Source organism: Rhipicephalus microplus, chromosome 7 (genome assembly GCF_043290135.1).
Source record: "Rhipicephalus microplus isolate Deutch F79 chromosome 7, USDA_Rmic, whole genome shotgun sequence".
NCBI classification, from domain to species: Eukaryota; Metazoa; Arthropoda; class Arachnida; order Ixodida; family Ixodidae; genus Rhipicephalus; species Rhipicephalus microplus.
Window position 1 is genome coordinate 145,365,265 of NC_134706.1, and position 22,560 is coordinate 145,387,824.

Consider the following 22,560-nt stretch of genomic DNA (forward strand, 5'->3'; position numbering starts at 1 on the left):
TCGCGTATTTTGTAGCAAAAACAAGGCTATACATTTGCACATAGCACAACGCTTACGCAATGAGTACGTGTTTTTCAATACTGAGTGTCTCCACCACACAGAAATGTGTCCACACTACATAGGTATGCGTCCACAACAGATGGGTTTGGAAAATCAAAGGTATTCACGCGAATGTTAGTGTTCACACAAAATATTAGTGTTCAATAAATGTCTAAAGTGATCTTGGCTCTTAAGCACTGAACTGTTTTTGTAAAGCTTTTACCAAAGATATTTTAGTGAGACACCAAAATATCGCTATGAAACATACCGGTTACCAATGACGATACATATTTTTTTGTTTAGTACTTTTGAGATACTTCTAATTTCTCCAGATAGTGAATGACTGCACGCACTGCAGTGGCTTGTAACTTTCAATTTGGCCATGGACCCAAAATTTTTGCGAAGGATTGAGGTCGCTTATTCAAATAATTTCGTTTTTGTGAAAGTTTCTTTCGAGGTGCGTCATAATTTTTATAATGTAGAAGAATGTGCTCCACGTCTTCTTGAGCTTCTTCAGATGAGCAGGTGGGACTGCTAGCTTTCCTTATACTATACAGGAAGGCCTTCATGTAGGCCTTACCTAGTCGAAACCTATGGATGACTGTTTCTACCGATCGGCTAACCTTTAACGGAATAATAAATTCTGTACCGGCGTAAAGGCTATATAACTGTAACTTTTGCGCACCATTATCGAAACACGTTTTCCGTAGACAGTTGACACCTTAGCTCATTTATCAGACAACGTATATCGCTCTTTGATAAAGGTAGTAGTGATATATTGTTCTCCTGATGCGCCGTTGGTGCCATGTGATCAGCTATGTCGTTTTTTGTGACTTCACAGTGGCTCGGTACCCACTGGCACATCATAGAGTGCTTTATATCTTTTGCTACATCGCACGTCCTCTGTATTTCATGTGACAGCTCAGTAGTTTTGTTGGCCAATCTCAATCTTTTTAAAGGAACTAATAAGAACTGTGAGTTACTGATAACTACCCATTGAAGTGGACCTGGCTGTAAACATATGAAGCCTAAAGCACAAATTATTGCATAAAGCTCTCCCATTGTCGATGTTGTGTAATGGCTGAGCTTAAAAGCTTCTTTCCTCCATTCATAACGATGGTCTCGTTCTGGCTCACCTATTGCGTTGAGCTGGTATGCGAAGGATTATTGGTGAGCTGCCAGCTCGTTTTGGTATCACTGGCTACGTGACATCCACAGGCAAATAATGAATATCTCACAGCAGCTTCAATGACAACAGGTGGCGCTGACTGGCGTTTAAATGCACACACATACCCCATGAAGTGGGAAGGAGGGAAGGGGTGAGCGGACACCTTATTTGAAGGCCGCAGGTCTGGTGCCTGGCCAGGGGAAGTTATGTTTTCGTTCAGCTTCGTTTCTTCACAATTTCAATAAATGACTTCAAATAACATTCCCCATACTTTTTTCGGCAGAACGATCTCTCAGTTCTCGTTTATATTAGCAATGCATACAGACGGTCACGATACGTAGCGGCCGGCGAGAGCAAAATCTCAGATGTGATCCGTTGAGTGGAGCCAGACGGGGTTCTCGTTTCTTACCAACTTTTATGCACGCGATAAAGCAACAGGATGTGATGCATGCCGCAGCGCACGAACAGAGCGGTGAAGGATGAGATAAGCCGTCATTCCCAGGACGGGTGACTCAAGAAGAAGTGGGTGGTGAAGCTCCGTATAGGCAAGCCTGTGACGCCGCCAATGAAGGTTTGCAGCACACATTTTGTCACCGAAGACTTCTTCTAGAGCAGCATTGGTAAGCCAAATACCAATTGTTGACGTTGTTCACGAAATCATAAGGATTACGCTCTAACAATATTGTTGAAATGAACGGCGCCGTCGATGCGGGACGATGAACGTAAACACCGCAACACTTGAGTGTTGCTTTTGGAGAGTTTAGGAAGCTAGTGCATGGGCGTCTGTTGCCAGCATAAAATGAAGGGAGCGTTAATTTTTACATTCTATCAATCTTTTTAACAGATCGTAATGCGCGACTGCATTTTGAAGCCTCTTTCCACGTTGGCTCTTTCATTGCGATACGTGCCGATCTGGATCACATTTCGTGATCAAGAATGATCGCTGTTACACGACGAAAACCTTTCCGGATCATTTTTGGTGCAGACGTCAACGAAACCGCGATCATATCAATCTCAATCACACTTATGGCAAGTAGCATTGTAGGGGCGATTGATCTGAACCGAGCCCGATGCAAATCGACCCTAATCACGAGAAAAATTCTCTTGTGACCACAGATTTGCTTTTCAGTACGATAGCTTTGCGACTGATTTTTTTATTTGTCATTAGTGTGCATTAGCCCTCTGTTTGAACCAACAAAAAAACCCAATTTTTCAATGGCAGCTGCATCGTTATGAATGCAGAATTACGTAAAATGCTTGGCTACCATGCATTCATTGAATGATCGTTTAACAGTAAGGTATTCGAAATGCGCTTTTCTGTAATGCACCATGTATTCTAAAGCTTCTGTAGCACGCATTTTTTTTACTGCATGTAAACTGTTTGGGTGTGCTTCATTTTGTGCATCAGCATGTTCTTGCATCGGAACTAAATGATAATAATCTATCAACTGTTGATATTTATCGCATTTGTTTAGCGAAGCATGTACATTTTGTCGTTACCTCATTATAGTTCGGTAGCTACGTATTGATGTTTGGTTTATTTGAGGAAGAATTGATCTTCTGTCTTAAACGGGAAGTATTCTTTAGCAAACTGCAGGCTATCTGTCTAGCCGCTGTTATGCCAGCGAGTCCTCGTCAAACGTCCGTGCCTCTGAAACAGGCAATCTGGGTCAAGGCCAGCCCGCAGCCCGCCGGGCGCGAACAACTCCACGGCGTGAACACGCGCGGCGCATCTGTGGCCCACGTGCATTGAGTCAGTTGCGCACGTGACAGCGAGCCGGCGTCCTCATGTCTGGTGGCCTGACGCATCGCGCGGCGAACCCCATTGGAGGAGCCTGCTCGGAAGACCAGCGGCGCTTCTGATTGGACATTTTAGTTGGGCCCGGTGTAAATAAAAGAAGCCCTGCGGCGTGTCGCGATCGGCAGTCCTAGAGAGAGGAGACCCCATGTCGGAGGGCGGACATGTATGCGAGTCAGCGGTCTTAGGCGAAAGGCTGAACTATGTGTTAGAGAGAAGAGCTCGGCTCTTCGAGTCTCTGTCGGCCCCAGTGCCGAAATTGTAACGCCTCTGTATATATGCTGTACATAAACCTTGTTTAACTCACCGTCGTCTCGTCCGCTCGTCTTATCAGCTCTGCGCAGAAGCAGTCGCGAGCTGATAAACATACGCTACCAAACGGCTGGTGACCTTCCCGGCGGAGTTGAAAGCAGTGGCGCCTCCGGGGCCGTGTTGGCGTCGCCGTCTTTCGCAACAGTGGTGGCTTCGGCGGGATCGGTCCGGCGCTACGCAACAGTGGTGGCAGCGGTGGGATCGGTCCGGCGCTACGCAACAGTGGTGGCTTCGGCGGGATCGGTCCGCCGTTTCTCAACAGTGGTTGGCAGCTGCGGGATCGGCCGGCGTCAGCGACATCGATGCGGTGAGTGCCTGACGTTTTCCCCTCAGTTCACCAGACTACTCTAGCTCAGGTTGTAGTAGTTTAGAGAAGGGCTGTGTGAAGCATTCGAGTGAGCTTTGATCGTTTCAAGGCAAGTTGAAGTGCTTTGAAACCAAAGTTAATGCGGAGGTGGTAAACACGGCAGTGTTAAAATTGCTTGCGCGTCTTGCTAGTAGGCTTATAGTGGGTACGGCAAGTAGATTCTTAACAGGGGCAAACAGCAAGAGGCTAGTGTGAACGATGGAGAACCTTAAAGTGAAGGAACTCATCGAAATTTGTGAGGAACTCGGCATTACTTTGGGCCGTGCGAAACGAAAGCAAGCGATCCTTGAGATCATGAAGGATGAGGGAGTGTCGGCTGAGGAAGTCGATGAGGCCTGGGTGGATATTAAAGCACGCCGTGAGGAGGCTGAAAGGCGAGAAGTAGAAGCTCGCGAACGTGAGGAGGCTGAAAGGCGAGAAGCTCGTGAAGAGGCTGAAAGGCGCGAAGCTCGCGAACGTGAAGAAAGGCGCGAAGCTCGCGAACGTGAAGAAAGGCGAGAAGCTCGCGAACGTGAAGAGGCTGAAAGGCGAGAAGCTCGCGAACGTGAAGAAGCTGAAAGGCGCGAACGTCGCGAGCGCGAGGAGGCCGAGAGACAGGAGCGCCTCGAGATGAAACGAATAGAATTGGCAATCCTACAGTGTTCGCAGGCGCCTAGCGCAGCTTCTCCGACGATTCAGGTCAGCGGTATTAGAATTCGGGATCAACTGCCACCGTTCGTAGTGGGCGAGGACATGGCGAAGTATCTCGTCAAGTTTGAACACGTCTGTGAGCGAAATGCTTTGGAGCAGTCTCTTTGGGCGCGGAACCTGCTAGCTCTTCTTCCCGGCGAAGTGTCCGACGCGATAACTTGCTTGTCGAGGGAAGCGTTTGAGAGCTATGACGAGGTTAAGGAAGTGCTCTTGAGACGTTATAAGTTGTCACCCGAGGCTTTCAGGCAAAGGTTCCGGTATGCTGAAAAGGGGAATGAGTCACACGTTGACTTCGCGTTTCGTCTTAAAGCCGATTTGATTGAATGGCTCAAGGGCGAAGGTGTTTATGACGACCGCGATAAAGTGGTGGAATGCGTTGCATTGGAGCAATTCTACCGCTGCATCGAGGAGGATGTCAAACTTTGGCTGCAGGACAGACTTGGAGACGTACAGTTAAACAAGGCAGCTGAGTTAGCTGAGGAGTATTATACTCGCCGAAAGTTGCATAGCAGGGCAGCGCGCGTTGAAAAGGATGAAAAGAAAGAGGGCTTTTCAAGGAAACCTGATCAACAGAAACCCGTTCCGCACCGTAATTTCAAAAAGGACCCGTCTTTTACGAAGGACAGTGTAGGGGAAGGGCAAACAGAAGCGGAGAGATCGAGTGAGGTTTCTACCACACAGGCATTAGAACCGGAAAACAAACGGAAGCCGCTAATCTGCTACAACTGTAAAAAGGAAGGGCACATCGCGAGAAACTGTCAGGAAAAGTTTGCCTTCGCAACGATCCGAGAATCAGAAAAAAACATTCGGTTGTTGGAGCCGTATCTCCAAGAAATTAGGGTCAATGAGAAAACGTGCCGAGCACTTAGAGACTCAGCGGCAACCATGGACGTTGTCCATCCTTCATTGGTGTCTCCGGATGACTTCACAGGAGAATGCGCGTGGATTAGGCAAGTCGCCGAGGTGCAGAGTGTTCGCTTACCAATCGCCACGGTTGTCATTGAAGGCCCGTTCGGTAAGCTTTGCACCGAAGCAGCTGTGTCTGCCGCGCTAAATGATCGTTTTCCTTATCTATTCTCCAACAACTCAGAGCAGCTTCTCAAAGATCAGGGCAAATCGTTCTTCCCCAACTTAGCGTGCATGGCTCTCACGCGATCGCAAGCGCGAAAGCTTTCGCGGAAGCTGGACTTGGTTCCATGCGGTGAACTCTCAAGTGACCTTGTCGGCGGGTCGACGGAACCCCAAAAAGGAAATTTTCCGCATGAGTCATGTGAGCAGTCACGCGAGCGGCCCGTCGCGGGAGCGGCCGGCGCGGTATGCGCTGGGGGAGACGACGTGGCGCCATTGAGTCAGAGCGAGAGGGTTGCAACGCTCTCGCCTGTAGCGGAAAGTTGGAGCGAGCTGCCGAGAGTTGATCGAGAGACGCTCATTCGAGGGCAGAGTGAGGATCTCTCGATTGAAGCGCTAGTGGAAAGCCAAATTGAAGCGCTCGTGGAAAGCCAGAAAAACGCGGCAAAAGTGCTGTCGAAGGAGCACTACGAGAAATCGGGGAAGAAGCGCGCTTTTGAAGTTGATAATCAGGTAATGCGGCTGCAGCCACCCAAAAGGAACAAGCTTGAGGTTGATTGGGAAGGGCCCGCCAAAGTATTATCGAAGCCTTGCGATACAAATTATGAGGTGCAAGTAGGAGGGCGGCAGCACAAAATTTACAACTTGATGAAACCCAATGTTCAACATCAAGCGGTCGTAAATCAGCTGTTGAAGGCTTCGGAGGAAGAGGAAGCAGAAAATTTGAGTTCTAGTGAAGTAATCGAAGGGGGATCGAAAGTAATCCGGGAGCAGATAAACCTAGAGCCTAGCTTAAGTGAAGGAGGACCTGAGAAAGAGGACCTGAGAAAGATTGTTTCCGAGTTTGGGTATGTGTTGTCGGACCGCCCCGGAAACACGAGTGTGATCGAACACGATATCGAGCTAAGCGGTGAGGAGTCAATCCGTAGCAAGCCGTATCGTTGTTCCCATGTGCAACGTCGAAAGTGTGAGCCGCTCTTGGTGCCGCATAGGTATCGTCGCCTAAAAGTGGCCGGTTACTGAAGTGGAGCATGTTGCTCCACAGCGCAACTTTGACGTTCGCTATAAAAGAAAAAAAAATAAAGGAAAGGTAAACGCTAATGCAGGTGCATTGAGCAGTGCGTTCTAGCTAGTACTTTCTCAACCTTTCGGTTTCTCGCTGGCGATTCGGGGCAAAATTTTGACCTCATCATGACCTGGGCTGAGCGCTCTCGTTCAGAGTGATCTCAAGGGGCCAACTTTATGTGGTATTCTAATCCGTTACGTTGTTGTACGTGGAAAAAAAAATTGAGTTGTCATTTTAGGGGTCTTTTGTCCCACATGTGCCTCTTGATGTAGAGGGAACAAAATTCCGATAAACACGTAGATAGGTATATGTTGTACTATACTTTGTCTGGTGTTCTGTCGGGTGACCGAGGGCACTTGCTTGTGTCGTGTGTTGTCTGTTGTCGAACCGTTCTTAGCAAGTTGCAGAACCATCGACAAGTGCTGAAACCGAAGATGGTCAGAAGAGACGAGTGAAGCTGGTCAGCAAGTTGTGGCGACAAGCCAGTGGAGCTGGGATCCGTCGTCAAAATGGGATGTGTTCCCGGAACAGTCTGGAGCTGTATTCTCCCCATGGCCCTGGAGGCGAACCTGGAGGGACCTGGCGAACGAGCGCACCTGACATCCGAGCCCCGTGGAAGCAGCTCGTCTTTCCGGTGCATTGTCTGGCGGCGGGGGTGCTGTTATGCCAGCGAGTCCTCGTCAAACGTCCGTGCCTCTGAAACAGGCAATCTGGGTCAAGGCCAGCCCGCAGCCCGCCGGGCGCGAACAACTCCACGGCGTGAACACGCGCGGCGCATCTGTGGCCCACGTGCATTGAGTCAGTTGCGCACGTGACAGCGTCCTCATGTCTGGTGGCCTGACGCATCGCGCGGCGAACCCCATTGGAGGAGCCTGCTCGGAAGACCAGCGGCGCTTCTGATTGGACATTTTAGTTGGGCCCGGTGTAAATAAAAGAAGCCCTGCGGCGTGTCGCGATCGGCAGTCCTAGAGAGAGGAGACCCCATGTCGGAGGGCGGACATGTATGCGAGTCAGCGGTCTTAGGCGAAAGGCTGAACTATGTGTTAGAGAGAGGAGCTCGGCTCTTCGAGTCTCTGTCGGCCCCAGTGCCGAAATTGTAACGCCTCTGTATATATGCTGTACATAAACCTTGTTTAACTCACCGTCGTCTCGTCCGCTCGTCTTATCAGCTCTGCGCAGAAGCAGTCGCGAGCTGATAAACATACGCTACCAAACGGCTGGTGACCTTCCCGGCGGAGTTGAAAGCAGTGGCGCCTCCGGGGCCGTGTTGGCGTCGCCGTCTTTCGCAACAGTGGTGGCTTCGGCGGGATCGGTCCGGCGCTACGCAACAGTGGTGGCAGCGGTGGGATCGGTCCGGCGCTACGCAACACCGCTTAAGCCTGCATGCTATGCCTCATTATGGCCTCCTTGACTTGGGGTAGTCCAAAATTAGTATGGAAGGGTAAGAGGGCTTTGAGAATATATGTGGCTGATCATGATATGAATAATGAGACAATCATGTCACTTACATCGTCTAAACCTTTCTTCAAGACATGTGTGGCCCATACCTGTTATCATGGGTCGCGGTAGGCAGGTAATGCGAGAAAGGTGATTGTCAGTTTTTTTCTGTCTAGGAATGTCGAGAACAAACATTGGTGATTCTGTGGGGCATTCAAACATTCTAATACAGTACAACACCAGGTCTCAAAACAGTTTTGAAGAAAGGCCCTGTGTAGCCATAATGCCAGTACAGTGTTACTTGTGGTGCTTCCTACCTAATTATATAAATCTAAATATTACCCATGTACTCCAAATATGTCGGCGTCATGTCGAGTTAAAATCCGGTGGAGTTAGGCGCCATCCTCTAAAGTTAGTTTAGGTTGCACTAGCCAGGACTACTGTCCTCGAAAGCACAAGGGATACATATCAGTTAACCACTTCTGGTGTTGGTAATATGGAGGTTGCTGTTGGCATTGTTACGGAACTCATAACAACTGGTTATATAAAACACATGTGACTGTGTGTGCGTACAACATTTCTGCATAACTTTAGCATAATGTTTCAAATGTTTTGCTGAATGAATCACTCACAGCACAGTCACTTCCCTTCCGCATGTTTCGGATAACAAAAGATTCTCATGGTATGTCGGATATGCCAAGTTTATTAGGTTGCTCTGATAATTGGTCAAAGGTAACAAAAATTGCTTCGACATATAGATAGCTAAAGTGAAAAAAAAGTTCATTTTATGTTTTGTTCGAATAGATCATCTGCCATGAAATCATGACATGAATCATCATCTCCCTTTCTTCTTTCCTGGTTTGCTTTGGTGTAACCTCCGTCTCTATTGGCCGAATACTGATAATGCTGTCAATCGCACCAAATCATATCACAGCGTTATGCCTAAACTTCCTTGATAGTGTTTACTGCGGCCATGCAGGCCTTTTAAATAGTCAGAACAGTTTCAAAGGTGCCAGTTTTGGGTGCTTTTCATTTAAAAAAACATGATGCATTGTGCTCTCTATTTGATGCATGGTTCCTTTGCATTCTGTGCAGTTACAATTACGCGAAATCATGGTTTCTGGAAGCTCCACATCCATAAAGGAAGAATATCGTTTTCCACCGCAACAAAATCAACAATAGTGCAACTAAACTGAAAATAGATGCACAGAACAGCGCCTACATGCACGTCCTGGACACGCAAGGCAATAGGCATGGGTGAAATGCAACACATGTTAAATGTTAAAAAAAGCAGCATCAAGTACCTTTAAGTAGCCATAATACTTTTCTAAAAACCTGTTACGCTAATAATAACTACTTATTAGAATTTTAAAAACCATTCACTTGATTTTAAGGTATTGCACACCGCTTAGACGACAAAGACTGAACCACACAAACACAAGCGCAAACTTTCGACTGAGTTTTATAGACGGACACATGATGTTTTTGTACAATCGTGTTTAATGGTTAGAAAAAATTGTTGACAAGGATTGATTTACAAAATGTAAACAGTACACTGCTGATAACCACACATGTTGAGAAACCACATACCTATCACACAACCCGGACTGATGATTGATATGTGGGGTCTAACGTCCCAAAACCACCATTTGATTATGAGAGATGCCGTAGTGGAGGGTTCCGGAAATTTTGACCCCCTGGGGTTCTTTAACGTGCACCCAAATCTGAGCACACGGGCCTACAACATTTCGGCCTGCATCGGAAATGCAGCTGCCGCAGCCGGGATTTGATCCCGCGACGTGCGGGTCAGCAGCCGAGTACCTTAACCACTAGACCACCGCGGCGGGGCTATCACACAACCCTACATTACGAATACAGATACATTACATCCTTCTGCGTTAGTCCCACAGATAGCTTACTGACGCGGTCATTCCGCAGTCGAATAATCTCTGACAGCTCAATGATTTCGTGCCTCATCTAATAATTGTGTATAGCGACCACTTTGGTTTCATGGAACTTTGGCTGACATCCGCAATCTTGACAATGCAAGCCTAGGGGTTCTGGCACGGATTTACGCAAATTGTTGTTCTGCTTCAGGAGTCATTCATTAAGGCACTTTCCTTTCTGGCCTACGTAATTATTTCCGCACGAGAGCGGTATCACATCATCACTTTTTTGACACAATCTATAAACTTGTTCGTGTGGTTAGTTGTGGAAGCATTTGTTCCCGTCACATTTTCTTTGTTACCATGAAAAGTGATGAGAACTTATAGGGTGCGATAACAACCGCTTGCTTTCGGACACGGCTCCCAATCTTCTTCAGACTATGGGAAACATCGTGAAAGTATGGTATCACAGGGGTTCTAAAAAAGTCTTCGCCATCTAAGTTGTGCGTGATAACGTAACAATGAATAGATACTAACTTGCTGAAGCAAGTACCCTTATATTCACTTGATCCAGAAAGCCCAGATTTTGCACGCTCTGAGAAAAAAAAGGGACTTGGCTGCTCATCAGTTGGTCTTCAAAAGCCAGGTCGTTCAGCTTAATCAAAACACACCAAATTTGTGTGGAGCATTGAATATTTTCAAGGAAGGCTCTATCATCACAAACAAGCAAAAAATCTAAATCTGATTTTATCAAACTTACCCTACCCTCAGTCCTTAAAAACTTAACATGGCAGAACAGGTAAACGAGGCCAAATGTTACTGAACAGAAATACATAGCCTGCTCATGCTTAAGCAAGCTCAGCAAGTTTTGGCAAAATATGCTTAAAATACACAAATTGCAGTTTGTGGGCAAGTTTGTCGATGTGGTCATCATTACTATGCACAGTTAATATTATTGACTCCAGTTCTGAATGCACTACGAAGTGTGTAACAGTCAAGTTCAAAAGAAACATGCCAAGCTGCACCTGCGAGAAGTATGCATGCCTAGGGTTCACAGTAAAGTTTTCGCCGTTCTTCTTTGTGTAGGCAAGCTTCTTTGACGTAGCAAGTTGGGCAACAGTTGAAGTTTTGCATGTTTGCAAATAGCAGGGTTGGAATTCTCGAAAACAACACCGTATGGGCTGTGTCCAAGCCATGGAACCTTGGGGTGAACAACGAAAGCGATCTTTGAAAGATTGTTTCTGGTTATGCTACTGTATTTCTCAATGAAAAATTGTTCGCAGTGTTTACCATAACGAATAGCGTCATTTCCCCAGAAACTTTCGGAGAGCATTTTGGACCCCTAGCTATCCAAAGATGTTGCATCTTTTGGAATGTACGTGAAATAAGAATGACATATGCTCCCTTTTATCGTCACTTTTCAAGCTCTTCGCCACTCTGTGTTGCTCTGATGCCTGGTCACACTGCACAATATAAGTGCCTCCTCTTCAGTAAGTTGAATGTGTGTTCTGGAATTGAAGCTCGTTTTTCGCAAGGTCATTTTTGGAAAACTTACAAATTCTCATTGATGTTGGATCACTGCATGCCACGTCATGGAACACTAGTTCACTGCATTGTTCCATTCCATTCTTCATGATGTGCTTGATTAAAATTCGCTCCTGAATAGTGACACATTCGCGAACTGGATTGCTTTCAATACGGTGCATTCTGTTACGCTGATGCAGCGCTATTGCACTCTGGTGTGCTGTCGCAATCAGTCGCTGGCGTATTTCCTCTTGTTGTTCCGTGCCCAGAACTGGCAGTGGTTTGGACTGTATATGGCATAGTTCTTTGAGTGTAGAGGCCTCATGTAGTACATTGGTCTCTGACTTGCCCCAGGCTTGTGTAACATCAGTAGACGTCAGCAGGTCCAAGTTCTGGATGCCAGTCCTATGAAAGAAGCCACAAGTAACACTCAAGATAGCTTCTGCTACTTTGCAGTGCTGCGAAAAAAATTACTTGGGGAAAATTTGTCGAGCATGTTTTGCAAAGTCAAACCAAAGGTTTACTGATTAGTAACCTGTGATGTTGGTTCATTCTTTGAGGCATGCCTATTACACAGTTATCTTGAACATTTTGGTGTGCATGTCAATGTTCTCGGTATTGACAAATTATTTTGCTCTGTAGCAATGAGTTTTTAGCAGTGATTCTGGCATAAACCAAACGGCATGAAGAGACCATAGTGAACCATAAAATTACTTTTCCACTCATTTGTAACTATATCAACTTATACAAAATATTCATGTGCAGTCAGTTTTGAGCTGCTTGAGTGAGGAGAGGCATATTGAAAAAAAAATGCCGCAAAAGGCTTTCGCACAAATATTTTTGGTGGTGCAGCTTGTGGTATTACCATCAGAGTTTACGAAGAAATTTTGATGTGACAGCAGCCCCATTGAATTACACTAGAGGCACCAGAAGCATCAGAGCATTTGAATGCTGGCTGCCGCAGGATTAAAAGTCGTAAGTGGCGAAGGAAAAATTAGAACCACCTCTAATGTTTGTTTGTTTCTGAGTTTTGGACACCATAGATTCGAATGGTGTCTATGCTATGCCTGAGAGTGGGAGTAGGCCAGTTGCTGTAAGTGGCAATGCTTGTGATAGCGACAGATCAGTATCATTATTTCATAGTGGGTGCAAATTTTCGCGCGCCTTCTTTGTAACCTAGTTGACTATGACCATGTCACTACGTGCACTTGCAAATGTCTGTATAATGAATATGTATTGTAGGGTGATGATAAATAAAAGCTTAAAGTTGGAGCCTGTTCATGTGTTTTCTTTTTATGTCCCTGCCGAGTTTATAAGCACATACCAGTTTCACCTTCAAGTGTGAACCAAAGCGCCCAGCTACAATTGTTATCTCTGTAGAAAACATTAGTGGAAGTTTAGATTGCTTTGTTTTGCTATCTGTATGCTTGGTTGGTGTTTTATGCAATTGAATAAAATGAGAAAACTGATCCTTGCCTGTTAACATGTAGCAACATGGCAATGATATGTTTGCAACGCTCAGATTTTCCGGCCTTACAGGAGCAGTGGCCCTGCAGAAGAAAGTAGGTTATGCACATAAGCCACCTTTGAGAACTTGGTAACACTTATTCTGAATGACTATTGCACTACTGCGTTAATCACCTAGGCTCAGAAAGGAAAGCTGCTTCCAGACGGCAGCTGGCAACTGCAAAACTTGTTCAACCATATCCACACATGCACCATAACCGCACAAAGTTTAACTGAAAATGATTTATTTGGGTCAGTTAGAAAAGCATAAATAGTGCAAACTGATTTTAGGTATTCCTACTACTGCAGTTTTACACTGCTGGATCACTTGCATGATACACACAGTTCATCGCTGCTGTGCATGAATTTTGAGTATTTGATAGTCTGGCAAAAATACAATAAAATTTTGTAGTACAGAAGTGCAGCAAGCAATGCAAGAAAATTGGCAAGGTACAGCCTGTTTCATACTTAACGGAATACCAGGAGCGCATTGCAATAAGTTTTCACCGTAACGTACACCGATTAATGCTTCGGTTTCAGCTGTTCGCGCCGCTTTTTTTTCTAACCCGCGTAGGTTGTACGATAGTGCTTTCAACCTCACCTCGAGCATCTTGCTTTGTTTTTGTTGCTGAGGCAGGCGAAACGAAATAAGCAAATTTCATGTGCGGCTTGCTGAAGCGCACGTCCTTCATATCGCCAGGCTCATTGCATACGAATGTAACAGGGTCCGCAACTCTGCGCCGTCACTAGCTATCTAATATCTATCTTATATCGTGCAGTAACTATCTTCGATCATAATTCAATTTGCAAAAGAGACCAACGTACTTTTTCTGGCCTGCTCCAAAAACGCCCACAGCCATATTGTCATTCTTGTATACTGTGTGGTAAGGTAAGCGTGTACGCACTTCTTGTTCGTGACGGCACGATGTCGAGCACGTACGCATTACTCATTGAGCACGCTAGTCATCGATATTTACATGGGGTATGTGACGGTTCGGTGTAGACATACACGCAGTCACTGTGACCGCATAAAGCTCACGTAGTACGCACCTTGATGCGACTGTTCACGTCGAAAACGAGCTCCAGCTCATGAGGCTTCCCTCTAACATAGGGCGTATGCAGGCAGAGTCGTTGAATGGTAATGGCGTCAATGATGTATGCTTTGACGCCACAACAAATAAGGTGGCCGCCAATCAAAACCTCTTCTCCCTCGATGAGACACCGAATACTTTTGTCAGAAGCTTCGAGGTGTGCCATAATAATCGCTAGTGCTAGCTGCTTTGTAAAAGGTAGCGGCCTTTTACAGCCGTTCAGAATCAACTCTGACAGAGACTACAAAAGGCCGGCCTGATACGACACGCTACGTGCAGTGAAAAAAATGATCATCTGTCGGTCCTTCATCTGGAATCACCACGCGCTTCACCTATAGTTCATGTGCATTGCGAATTGCGTTGAACATAAAAAAAACTATCCCTTAAGTTTACCATTGTTTCTTTTGCTTTCTTCATTCAATACTATAGGCTTTATACAGGTCCAAGCAGGGTAGATAAAAACTACAACAAAACGAAGCAAACACAAATATAGTCAATACAATTAGCAATGATGCCAATGTGTATAAATGCTACAATGAATCATTCCAGTCTGTTCTGTTGCGTGGCAAAAAGAAAATTTGGATAGGTCTGTTCTCGTAAAATAAGGTGTCAAATAATTAGGATGACGTTGGCAAGTAAGTCTTAATGTAGAAGATGAAAGATAGGGTGAGATGTTGCTTGCTGGTTTACGATTTCAAAGTAGGGAAAGAAAACTAGACGTGCAGCTTTCCATCTCAGTGCAAGGTATGGAATGCTGTTAGCCTGCATTAGTTCAGTGGGTGAGTCACACAGAGAAAACTTGGAATGAATAAACTTGACTGCTTTTCTTTGCGCATTTTCAAGGTGAGTAATGCTGGCTGTAACTGTAAAGAGGTCCCACACTACACATGTATATCATAGTTTCGGCCTAATTAGTGTTTTATGAGCAAGAAATTTTACAGCTGTAGGAGGCTGTTTGTGCTCATGTCATAAAACTATAATTTGCGGTATGCAGAAGAACAAATACTACTTATTTGTCTATTCAACAATGAGGTATTAGTAATAGTTACGCCTAAGTACTTGTATACCGTTTCCTCATGCAATGGTAGTGAGCATAGACTGTATTCAAAGGAAATGGGAGCTTTTCGGCGAGAGAAACGAAGACAGGATGTCTTGTCAATATTAAGTTTCATGACCTATGTTTTACACCATTTGGAGATGTTAGCAAGAGCTGAGTTAAGGTGGTGCTGATCATTAGGTGAAGTGATTTCATGGAACAACACGCAGTCATCTGCAAACAATCTAACTTCAATGCCATGATGAATGACAGTTACAGTATCACTAATGCACATTAGAAACAACAATGACCCGAACACACTTCTTTTAGGAACCCCGGAACCAACCGGAAGGTAGCCAGCCGGAAGGTAACTTCGGCACACTGGGATTGATCAGTCAAATAACTCCTCATTCATGTAAATAACCCTTCTGGAAGTTCAATTTTTCTGAGTTGGAGGATTAGTTTGTCATGCGGAACCCTATCAAAGGCTTTGCTAAAGTCTAGAAATATTGGATCAATGTGACTATTTTTATCGAAACATGAAGCGAGTGAATAGATAACAGTAACTAATAGTGCAACTGTCGAGTATTCTTTTTCCAAATCCATGTTGGTGATTAAAGAGGACTGAATTTTTATCTAAAATTGTTTATTTGATTGGAAATATTGTGCTCTATAAGTTTACAACAGACTGATGTAAGTGATATTGGTCGATCATTTTCTAATAAAGATCGATCACCTTTCTTGTTAATGGGAACGACTGTGGCTGCCCCACAGTTGTCCGGTAGTTTACCATGAAGCAAGAAATTACGGTAAACTTTAACAAGAAACTTTGTAATGGACTCATCATATCGCTTCAAAAACATGTTAGGAAAGTTGTCAGGACCACATGAAGATTCAGTTTTCTAGTTAAATAGCATAGAAACCACGCCCGCGTAAGAAATAAAACTGGCATCGGAGGGATAAAATGTTGTGCCACTGGCTAGACAAATACCAGACTTGGTTAAAACACTCTGAAAGTACTCATTCAGATGGCATGCGATTTCATCAAGATCAGTAACAATTGAACAATAAATAGAAAGTTGAGATACTGGCTTTTTTTCGCTTATACATTTCTCAAACTTTTTAAGATCTTCTGAAACAAAGTTTTGTAGCACAGTCTTAAAATAGTGATCTTTCGAAGAGTGTACCGCGCGTTCAAGGTTTTCTTTTAGTTCTTTTAGAATACGAATAGATATGCACAAGAGATATACGCATAAAAATAAAAACATTCGGTGTCATTTGTTCATGCCCTTTTTGCCCGATTGGCTTCCGAAATTTGAAATTCATGCTCGCTGTGCGAAACCATGGTCTTTTCTAATTGAACAGCTTGGTATGTTTTGATAGATGGCACAATCACCTCGCAACTGTGGATGTCCGTTGCTTTAATTTTTATCGTGGAGTTATGTGCGCCATCGCTGTTATCTATCAAGAGATCGTTGTCACTTCACTTGTCCGCTCACATCAGGCTTCTATGACTAAGAGAAGCTCATGTGGTTTCCTCTCTTTTGACATACCGCTCAAAGATATCAAACAATTGAAGCACAAGACACATGGAGACCAATTAAGTTGCGATCGGCGTCGTGAACTGATATACCCTGCGGCGTCTGTGCATCTTCACTTCAAAGCAGCTCGTTGGGGCCATGACATTTGCCTGATGAAGTGCCTTCTCTTACGACTATTCATAGGTATTTACGCATTTATGTATACCTGCGTCCTGAAGAATACTGCACCTCGCTCTTCATATTGTCTTTGTAAAGCTTTCTTTCACTGGTCCACTAGCAGGTGTTGTAATGCGGATTGTAATGCATTCTAATGGCCATTCATCATCATACACTAACTCCCGAAGTTATACAATGTTCTCGCTAGAGTGCATCTGATGGGATTTTTTTCGAAATACATACTGAGCGCACTGTTTCAATTGGTGTTTTTCAGGCCCTTATTTATTCTGTAAAGAATTTGAACGCCGATATAATAACTTGCTCAAGTGGAAAAATACTCTTGGCACAAAAAAAAAAAAAAAAACATTCTGCAGATCGCACCTACCTGGGAATCGACGTTATGCGAAGCATGCAGAGGGAAGGTGACCGGGTTGCATTTTTAATTGAGTGAGACGTCATGAACTGACGCTAAATATATGTGCAAATGTTGCACACACATGCATATGTTTAAGAGTTGGAGGTGATTTTATAACCAGTTGTTTGCACTTGCGCAATGATGTCAACTGGAACATGCGTATTAACAACACGAGAAGCTAATATGAAGCGCTGATGCTCGGGAAGATGTTGGCCCTGGGCACTGCTACATAAATATGCTTCAGCGCAAGGCACCCTACCAATATTGAAGTTAACTTGACGTGACGGCTGTATCAAAAGGGTAAATATGTAATGCTTATAAAATTGGAAGGGCACTCCAACCACTAACGATGTTTCATGAAGGTTAGCGTCTTTTTGAAAAGTAGTTCTGACCCCTGGCGCAGCTCTGTGGTAGAATTCTTGAAAGCCACGCAGAAGATTGGGTTCGATTCCTGCTGGGACCTTGAAAATTATTGCGTTCGTTGGGAGGTCAACACTGCCCATGTGAGGTTTTTCTTACCGCGAAAATTTATTCTATGCTTTTGTTGGGTTGAGGCTACCGATGTCGTGTATTGCGTAACGATGATGCTTCAAAATCGTCCATGTGTGTTCTTGTTGTTCCTGGGTATATACTAAGTGTCGATCGCCTGTGGCGCATACCCACATACCAGCGGTACAATCCTACCCATTGGTATGAGCCACTGTATGGCAGGAAGTGTTTGACGACGTACGTGACGGGATCGTGACAATGTTCTTGTCTTGACCAGCGCGTCATATTCGTCAAACAATCTTAATCTCCCATGCTAATTTCGATTCACGCCAAGTTAAGGTTGTCACCACAAGAGCACCTAAATGTAAGCGGCTAGATAGATAGATAGATATATAGATATATAGATAGATAGATAGATGGATAGATAGATAGATAGATAGATAAATAGATAGTTATGCTCAAAGCCACCGAAGTTCGCAAAGAAATGCTTCGCATTTAAAAGCCTTTATCATCTACTAATTTTAGATTGGTGGAGCGAGCTTCAAATTTTGAGTTTAAATCTCTTGCCTTAATCATCAGTTCTAACACAAACTATCAGGTACCCGATGCGTAGATGCAGCTTCATCTGTTCAACATTTATTTGCAAAATCGTTCCGGAGTTAACGAAGCTATTGTATGGCATCATCATCATCATCATCATCATCATCATCATCATCATCATCATCATCATCATCATCATCATCATCATCATCATCATCATCATCATCATCAGCCTGACTACGTCCACTGCAGGACAAAGGCCTCTCCCATGTTCCACCAATTAACCCGGTCCTGTGCTTGCTGCTGTCAATTTATACCCGCAAACTTCTTAATCTCATCTGCCCACCTAACCTTCTTTCTCGCCCTAACCCGCTTCCCTCCTCTGGGAATCAAGTTAGCTACCCTTAATGACTAGCGGTTATCCTGTCTACGCGCTACATGCCCGGTCCATGTCCATTTCCGCTTCTTTATTTCAACTACGATATCCTTAACCCCCGTTTGTCGCCTAATCCACTCTGCTCTCTTCTTGTCTCTTAAGCTTACACCTACCATTTTTCTTTCCATTGCTCGCTGCGTCGTCCTCAATTTAAGCTGAACCCTCTTTGTAAGTCTCCAGGTTTCTGCTCCGTAGCTAAGTACCGGCAAGATACAGCTGTTATATACCTTCCTCTTGAGGGATAGTGGCAATCTACCTCTCATAATTTGAGAGTGCTTACCGAATGAGCTCCACCCCATTCTTATTCTTCTAGTTACTTCAATCTTGTGGTTCGGCTCTGCGGTTATTACCTGCCCTAAGTAGACATAGTCTTTTACAACTTCAAGTGCACTATTGCCTATCTCGAAGCGCTGCTCCTTTCTGAGGTTGTTTTACATTACTTTCGTTTTCTGCAGATTAATTTTAAGAACCACCTTTCTCCTCTCCTTGTCTAACTCCGTAATCATGAGTTGCAATTCGTCCCCTGAGTTACTCAGTAATGCAATGTCATTGGCGAAGCGCAGGTTACTAAGGTATTCTCCATTAACTCTTGTCCCTAACTGTTCCCATTCTAGGCTTCTGAAAACCTCCTGTAAGCACGCGGTAAATAGTATTGGGGAGATTGTGTCCTCCTGCCTTACATCCTTCTTGATTGGTATTCTGTTGCTTTCTTTATGAAGCACTATGGTAGCAGTTGATCCCCTGTTGATTTCTTCCAGAGTGTTTATATATATTTCATCTACGCCCTGATTCCGCAGTGTCTGCATAACGGCTGATATTTCTACAGAATCAAACGCCTTCTCGTAATCTATGAAGGCTATGTATAGTAGATGGTTATACTCTGAGCATTTCTCTATTACCTGATTGATAGTATGAATGTGGTCAATTGTTGAGTAGCCTGTTCGAAATCCTGCTTGTTCCTTTGGTTGATTGAATTCTAATGTTTTCTTTACTCTGTTAGCAATTACCTTTGTAAATAGCTTGTATACTACAGAGAGCAAGCTGATTGGCCTGTAATTCTTCAAGTCCTTGTCATCTCCTTTCTTATGTATTAAGATGATGTCAGCGTTCTTCCAAGACTCTGGTACTCTTCCCGTCAGGAGACACCTCGTAAACAGGATGGCTAGTTTTTCTAACACAATCTGTCCTCCATCTTTCAGCATATCTGTTGTTAACTGATCTTCACCAGCAGCTTTGCCTCTTTGCATGTTCTCCAAAGCTTTTCTGACTTCTTCTATCATTACTGGTGGGATGTCATCTGGGTTACTGCTAGTTCTTATAGTATTAAGGTCGTGGTTGTCTTGGCTACTGTAGAGATCTCTGTAAAACTCCTCCGCTATTTGAACTATCCTATCCATATTGGTAGTTATTTTTCCTTCTTTGTCCCTTAGTTCCTTAGAAGGGACATTCGATTTTTGCCTATCCCAAGTTTCCTCTTCACTGCTTTGACGCTTCCTCCGTTTTTCAGAGCGTGTTCTACTCTCTCCATGTTATACTTTCTTACGTCGGATACCTTACGCCTATTAATCAGCTTCGAAAGCTCTGCCAGTTCTATTTTGTCTGTTGTACTTGACACTTTCATGATTTGACGCTTCTTAATTAGGTTCTTCGTTTCCTGGGAAAGCTTGCCAGTGTCCTGTCTAGCTACCCTGCCTCCAACTTCCACTGCACACTCCGTAATAATACTCGTCAGATTATCATTCATTGTACCTACGCTAAGGTTGGTTTCCTCACTAAGAGCCGAGTACCTGTTCTGCAGCGCCACTCTGAATTCCTGTACTTTCCCTCTCAGTGCTAGCTCATTGACTGGCTTCTTGCGTATCAGTTTCTGTCGTTCGTTCTTCAAGTCTGGGCGAATTCGAGACCGTACCCTTCTATGGTCACTGCATCGTACCTTGCCAACCACTTCCACATCCTGCACGATTCTTGGGTGTGCACTTATTATAAGGCCTATTTAATTCTTATTTTCATCATTAGGGCTCCTCTATGTCCACTTGCGGTTTTCTTGTTTTCGTTAGAAGGTATTCAAAATCCGTAAATTATTGCGTTCTGCGATTTCTACTAGTAGCTCTCCTCTGGCGTTTCTAGTGCCGATGCCTTAATCACTACTGCCTGGTCTCTAGCCTGCTTCTTCCCTACCTTTGCATTAAAGTCGCCCATCACTATAGTATACTGTGTTTTTACCTTACTCATTGCCGATTCCACGTCTTTATAGAAGCTTTCAACTGAAGCGTCATCATGGCTGGATGTAGGCGCGTAAACCTGCACTACCTTCATCTTGTATGTTTGATTCAGTATAATTACGATACCTACCACCCTTTCATTAATGCTATAGTATTCCTCTATGTTGCCAGCTATGTTTCTGTGAATTAGGAACCCCACTCCCAGTTCTCTTCTGTTTGCCAAGCCCCGATAGCAAAGGACGTGCCCATTCTGTAGCACCATATAGGCCTCATCATTCCTCCTAACATCACTGAGCCCTATTATATCCCATTTAACACCCTCTATCTCCTCGAAAAGTACAGCTAGATTTTCCTCACTAGATAAGGTTCTAGCGTTAAACGTTGCCAAGTGCAGGTTCCAATGGCGGCATGTCCGGATCCAGAGATTCTTAGCACCCTCTGCTGCGTTGCAGATCTGGCCGCCGCCGTGGTCAGTTGCTTCGCAGCTGCTGGGTACTGAGGACCGTGAGTTATTTGACGTATGCAAGTGGGAGGTAGTGGCCAGATACGGCACCAGTGTGGCCAATCCTTCTCTGGTGGACGAGTGCGTTCCCGGTGGTGGTTTCCGGTGAGGCCGCACCCCAGGCCTCTTAATGCAGTTCCATCAACACGCGGATTTTTTCAATCTGGTTGAGACTGCGCGGCACCGCGATTTGAACCACGGTCCTCTTGCATGCGAGGCGGATGCTCTAACCACTACGCCATCGCCGCACCCATTGTATGGCATTGTATTGCATATATGTTGCTAAATGTCTGGATTTTGTCAGGTTTGTACAAGTGCTGCGTGAGACTGACTTTCCTTATCACTTATTCAAAACCTGTCTAGCATCACTTAATTTCGAGTGCAGGGAACCCCGGTCAACCTCGCGCTTAAAAAAAAAACTTAACAATAGATGCTCTATTAAGCCTGATGACTACCTTCAAGTGTATATAGCAACCACTCCTGCTTACTTGTGTGATGTCTCAGTTATTGCAATTTTATAAAGCACTGTTCTGGAATTACACATGTTTGTTATGACAAACACTACGTTCAGAACCTAAATATGCTTCTCTTTAATTGTCCGATTGAAAACAAGTTGACAATTCAAAGCGAATAGCTTCTGACTTGCGCAAGCAAATTTACATGAGCGAATCCTTCAGTGTCAATCTTTATTTCTTGAAATCAATACTAGCAGACAATCCCGACACTTCTCCCACCATGAAAATATTTTTGAAAACACTGCTATTGTAAAATGTACAAGTTTTTATTACCCCTTTAACACCACTTAAGTTGTACTGTCAAAACATGTGTCATATTCACGCTACATAATTCTACAGCATGTCTTATTACAAATCAAGAAGGTAAATAAGGCAATATAGTGCTGTGTGCAACTTTCCGTTATGTAGGTGAATCAGCGCCGAGCTATACCCAGCTATCAAGCAGTCAGTCAGCTTCAGGGCTGGGTAGTATCGAAGAATAATGTATCTGATATACTATTTTCGATACTCTCTGGGTATCACGTGTCAGTATCGCGATACTGCTCACAAAACGAGTATCTGTTTATTTACTTCCACTACATTCAATAATTTATCGTGTAGCTTAACATACAGGATACCGCGATATCAGCGCTACAATCCGAAACAAATATTGCTGACCAAACTCCGCTTCTCAGACACGTACTGGTGACACTAGGTCACCTCAATGAAACTAACAGCAGTGACCTAATTTCATTCTTCCACCAAATTTCATTAGTG

General features: G+C 44.4%; 1 protein-coding gene across 2 annotated transcripts in view; it reads left to right on the forward strand.

Annotated features, from left to right (window-relative positions):
- Positions 1-1,640: 1,640 nt before the first annotated feature.
- The window catches only part of LOC119184731 (uncharacterized), a 74,592-nt gene continuing 53,672 nt past the window's right edge, over positions 1,641-22,560 (forward strand). Inside the window, exon 1 of one of the 2 annotated variants that reach the window (XM_075869829.1) lies at positions 1,641-1,827. The gene's annotated coding sequence lies outside the window, so the exon portion shown is untranslated. The remainder of the gene's footprint in view (positions 1,828-22,560) is intronic. The other variant, XM_037434026.2, reaches the window with a different exon arrangement.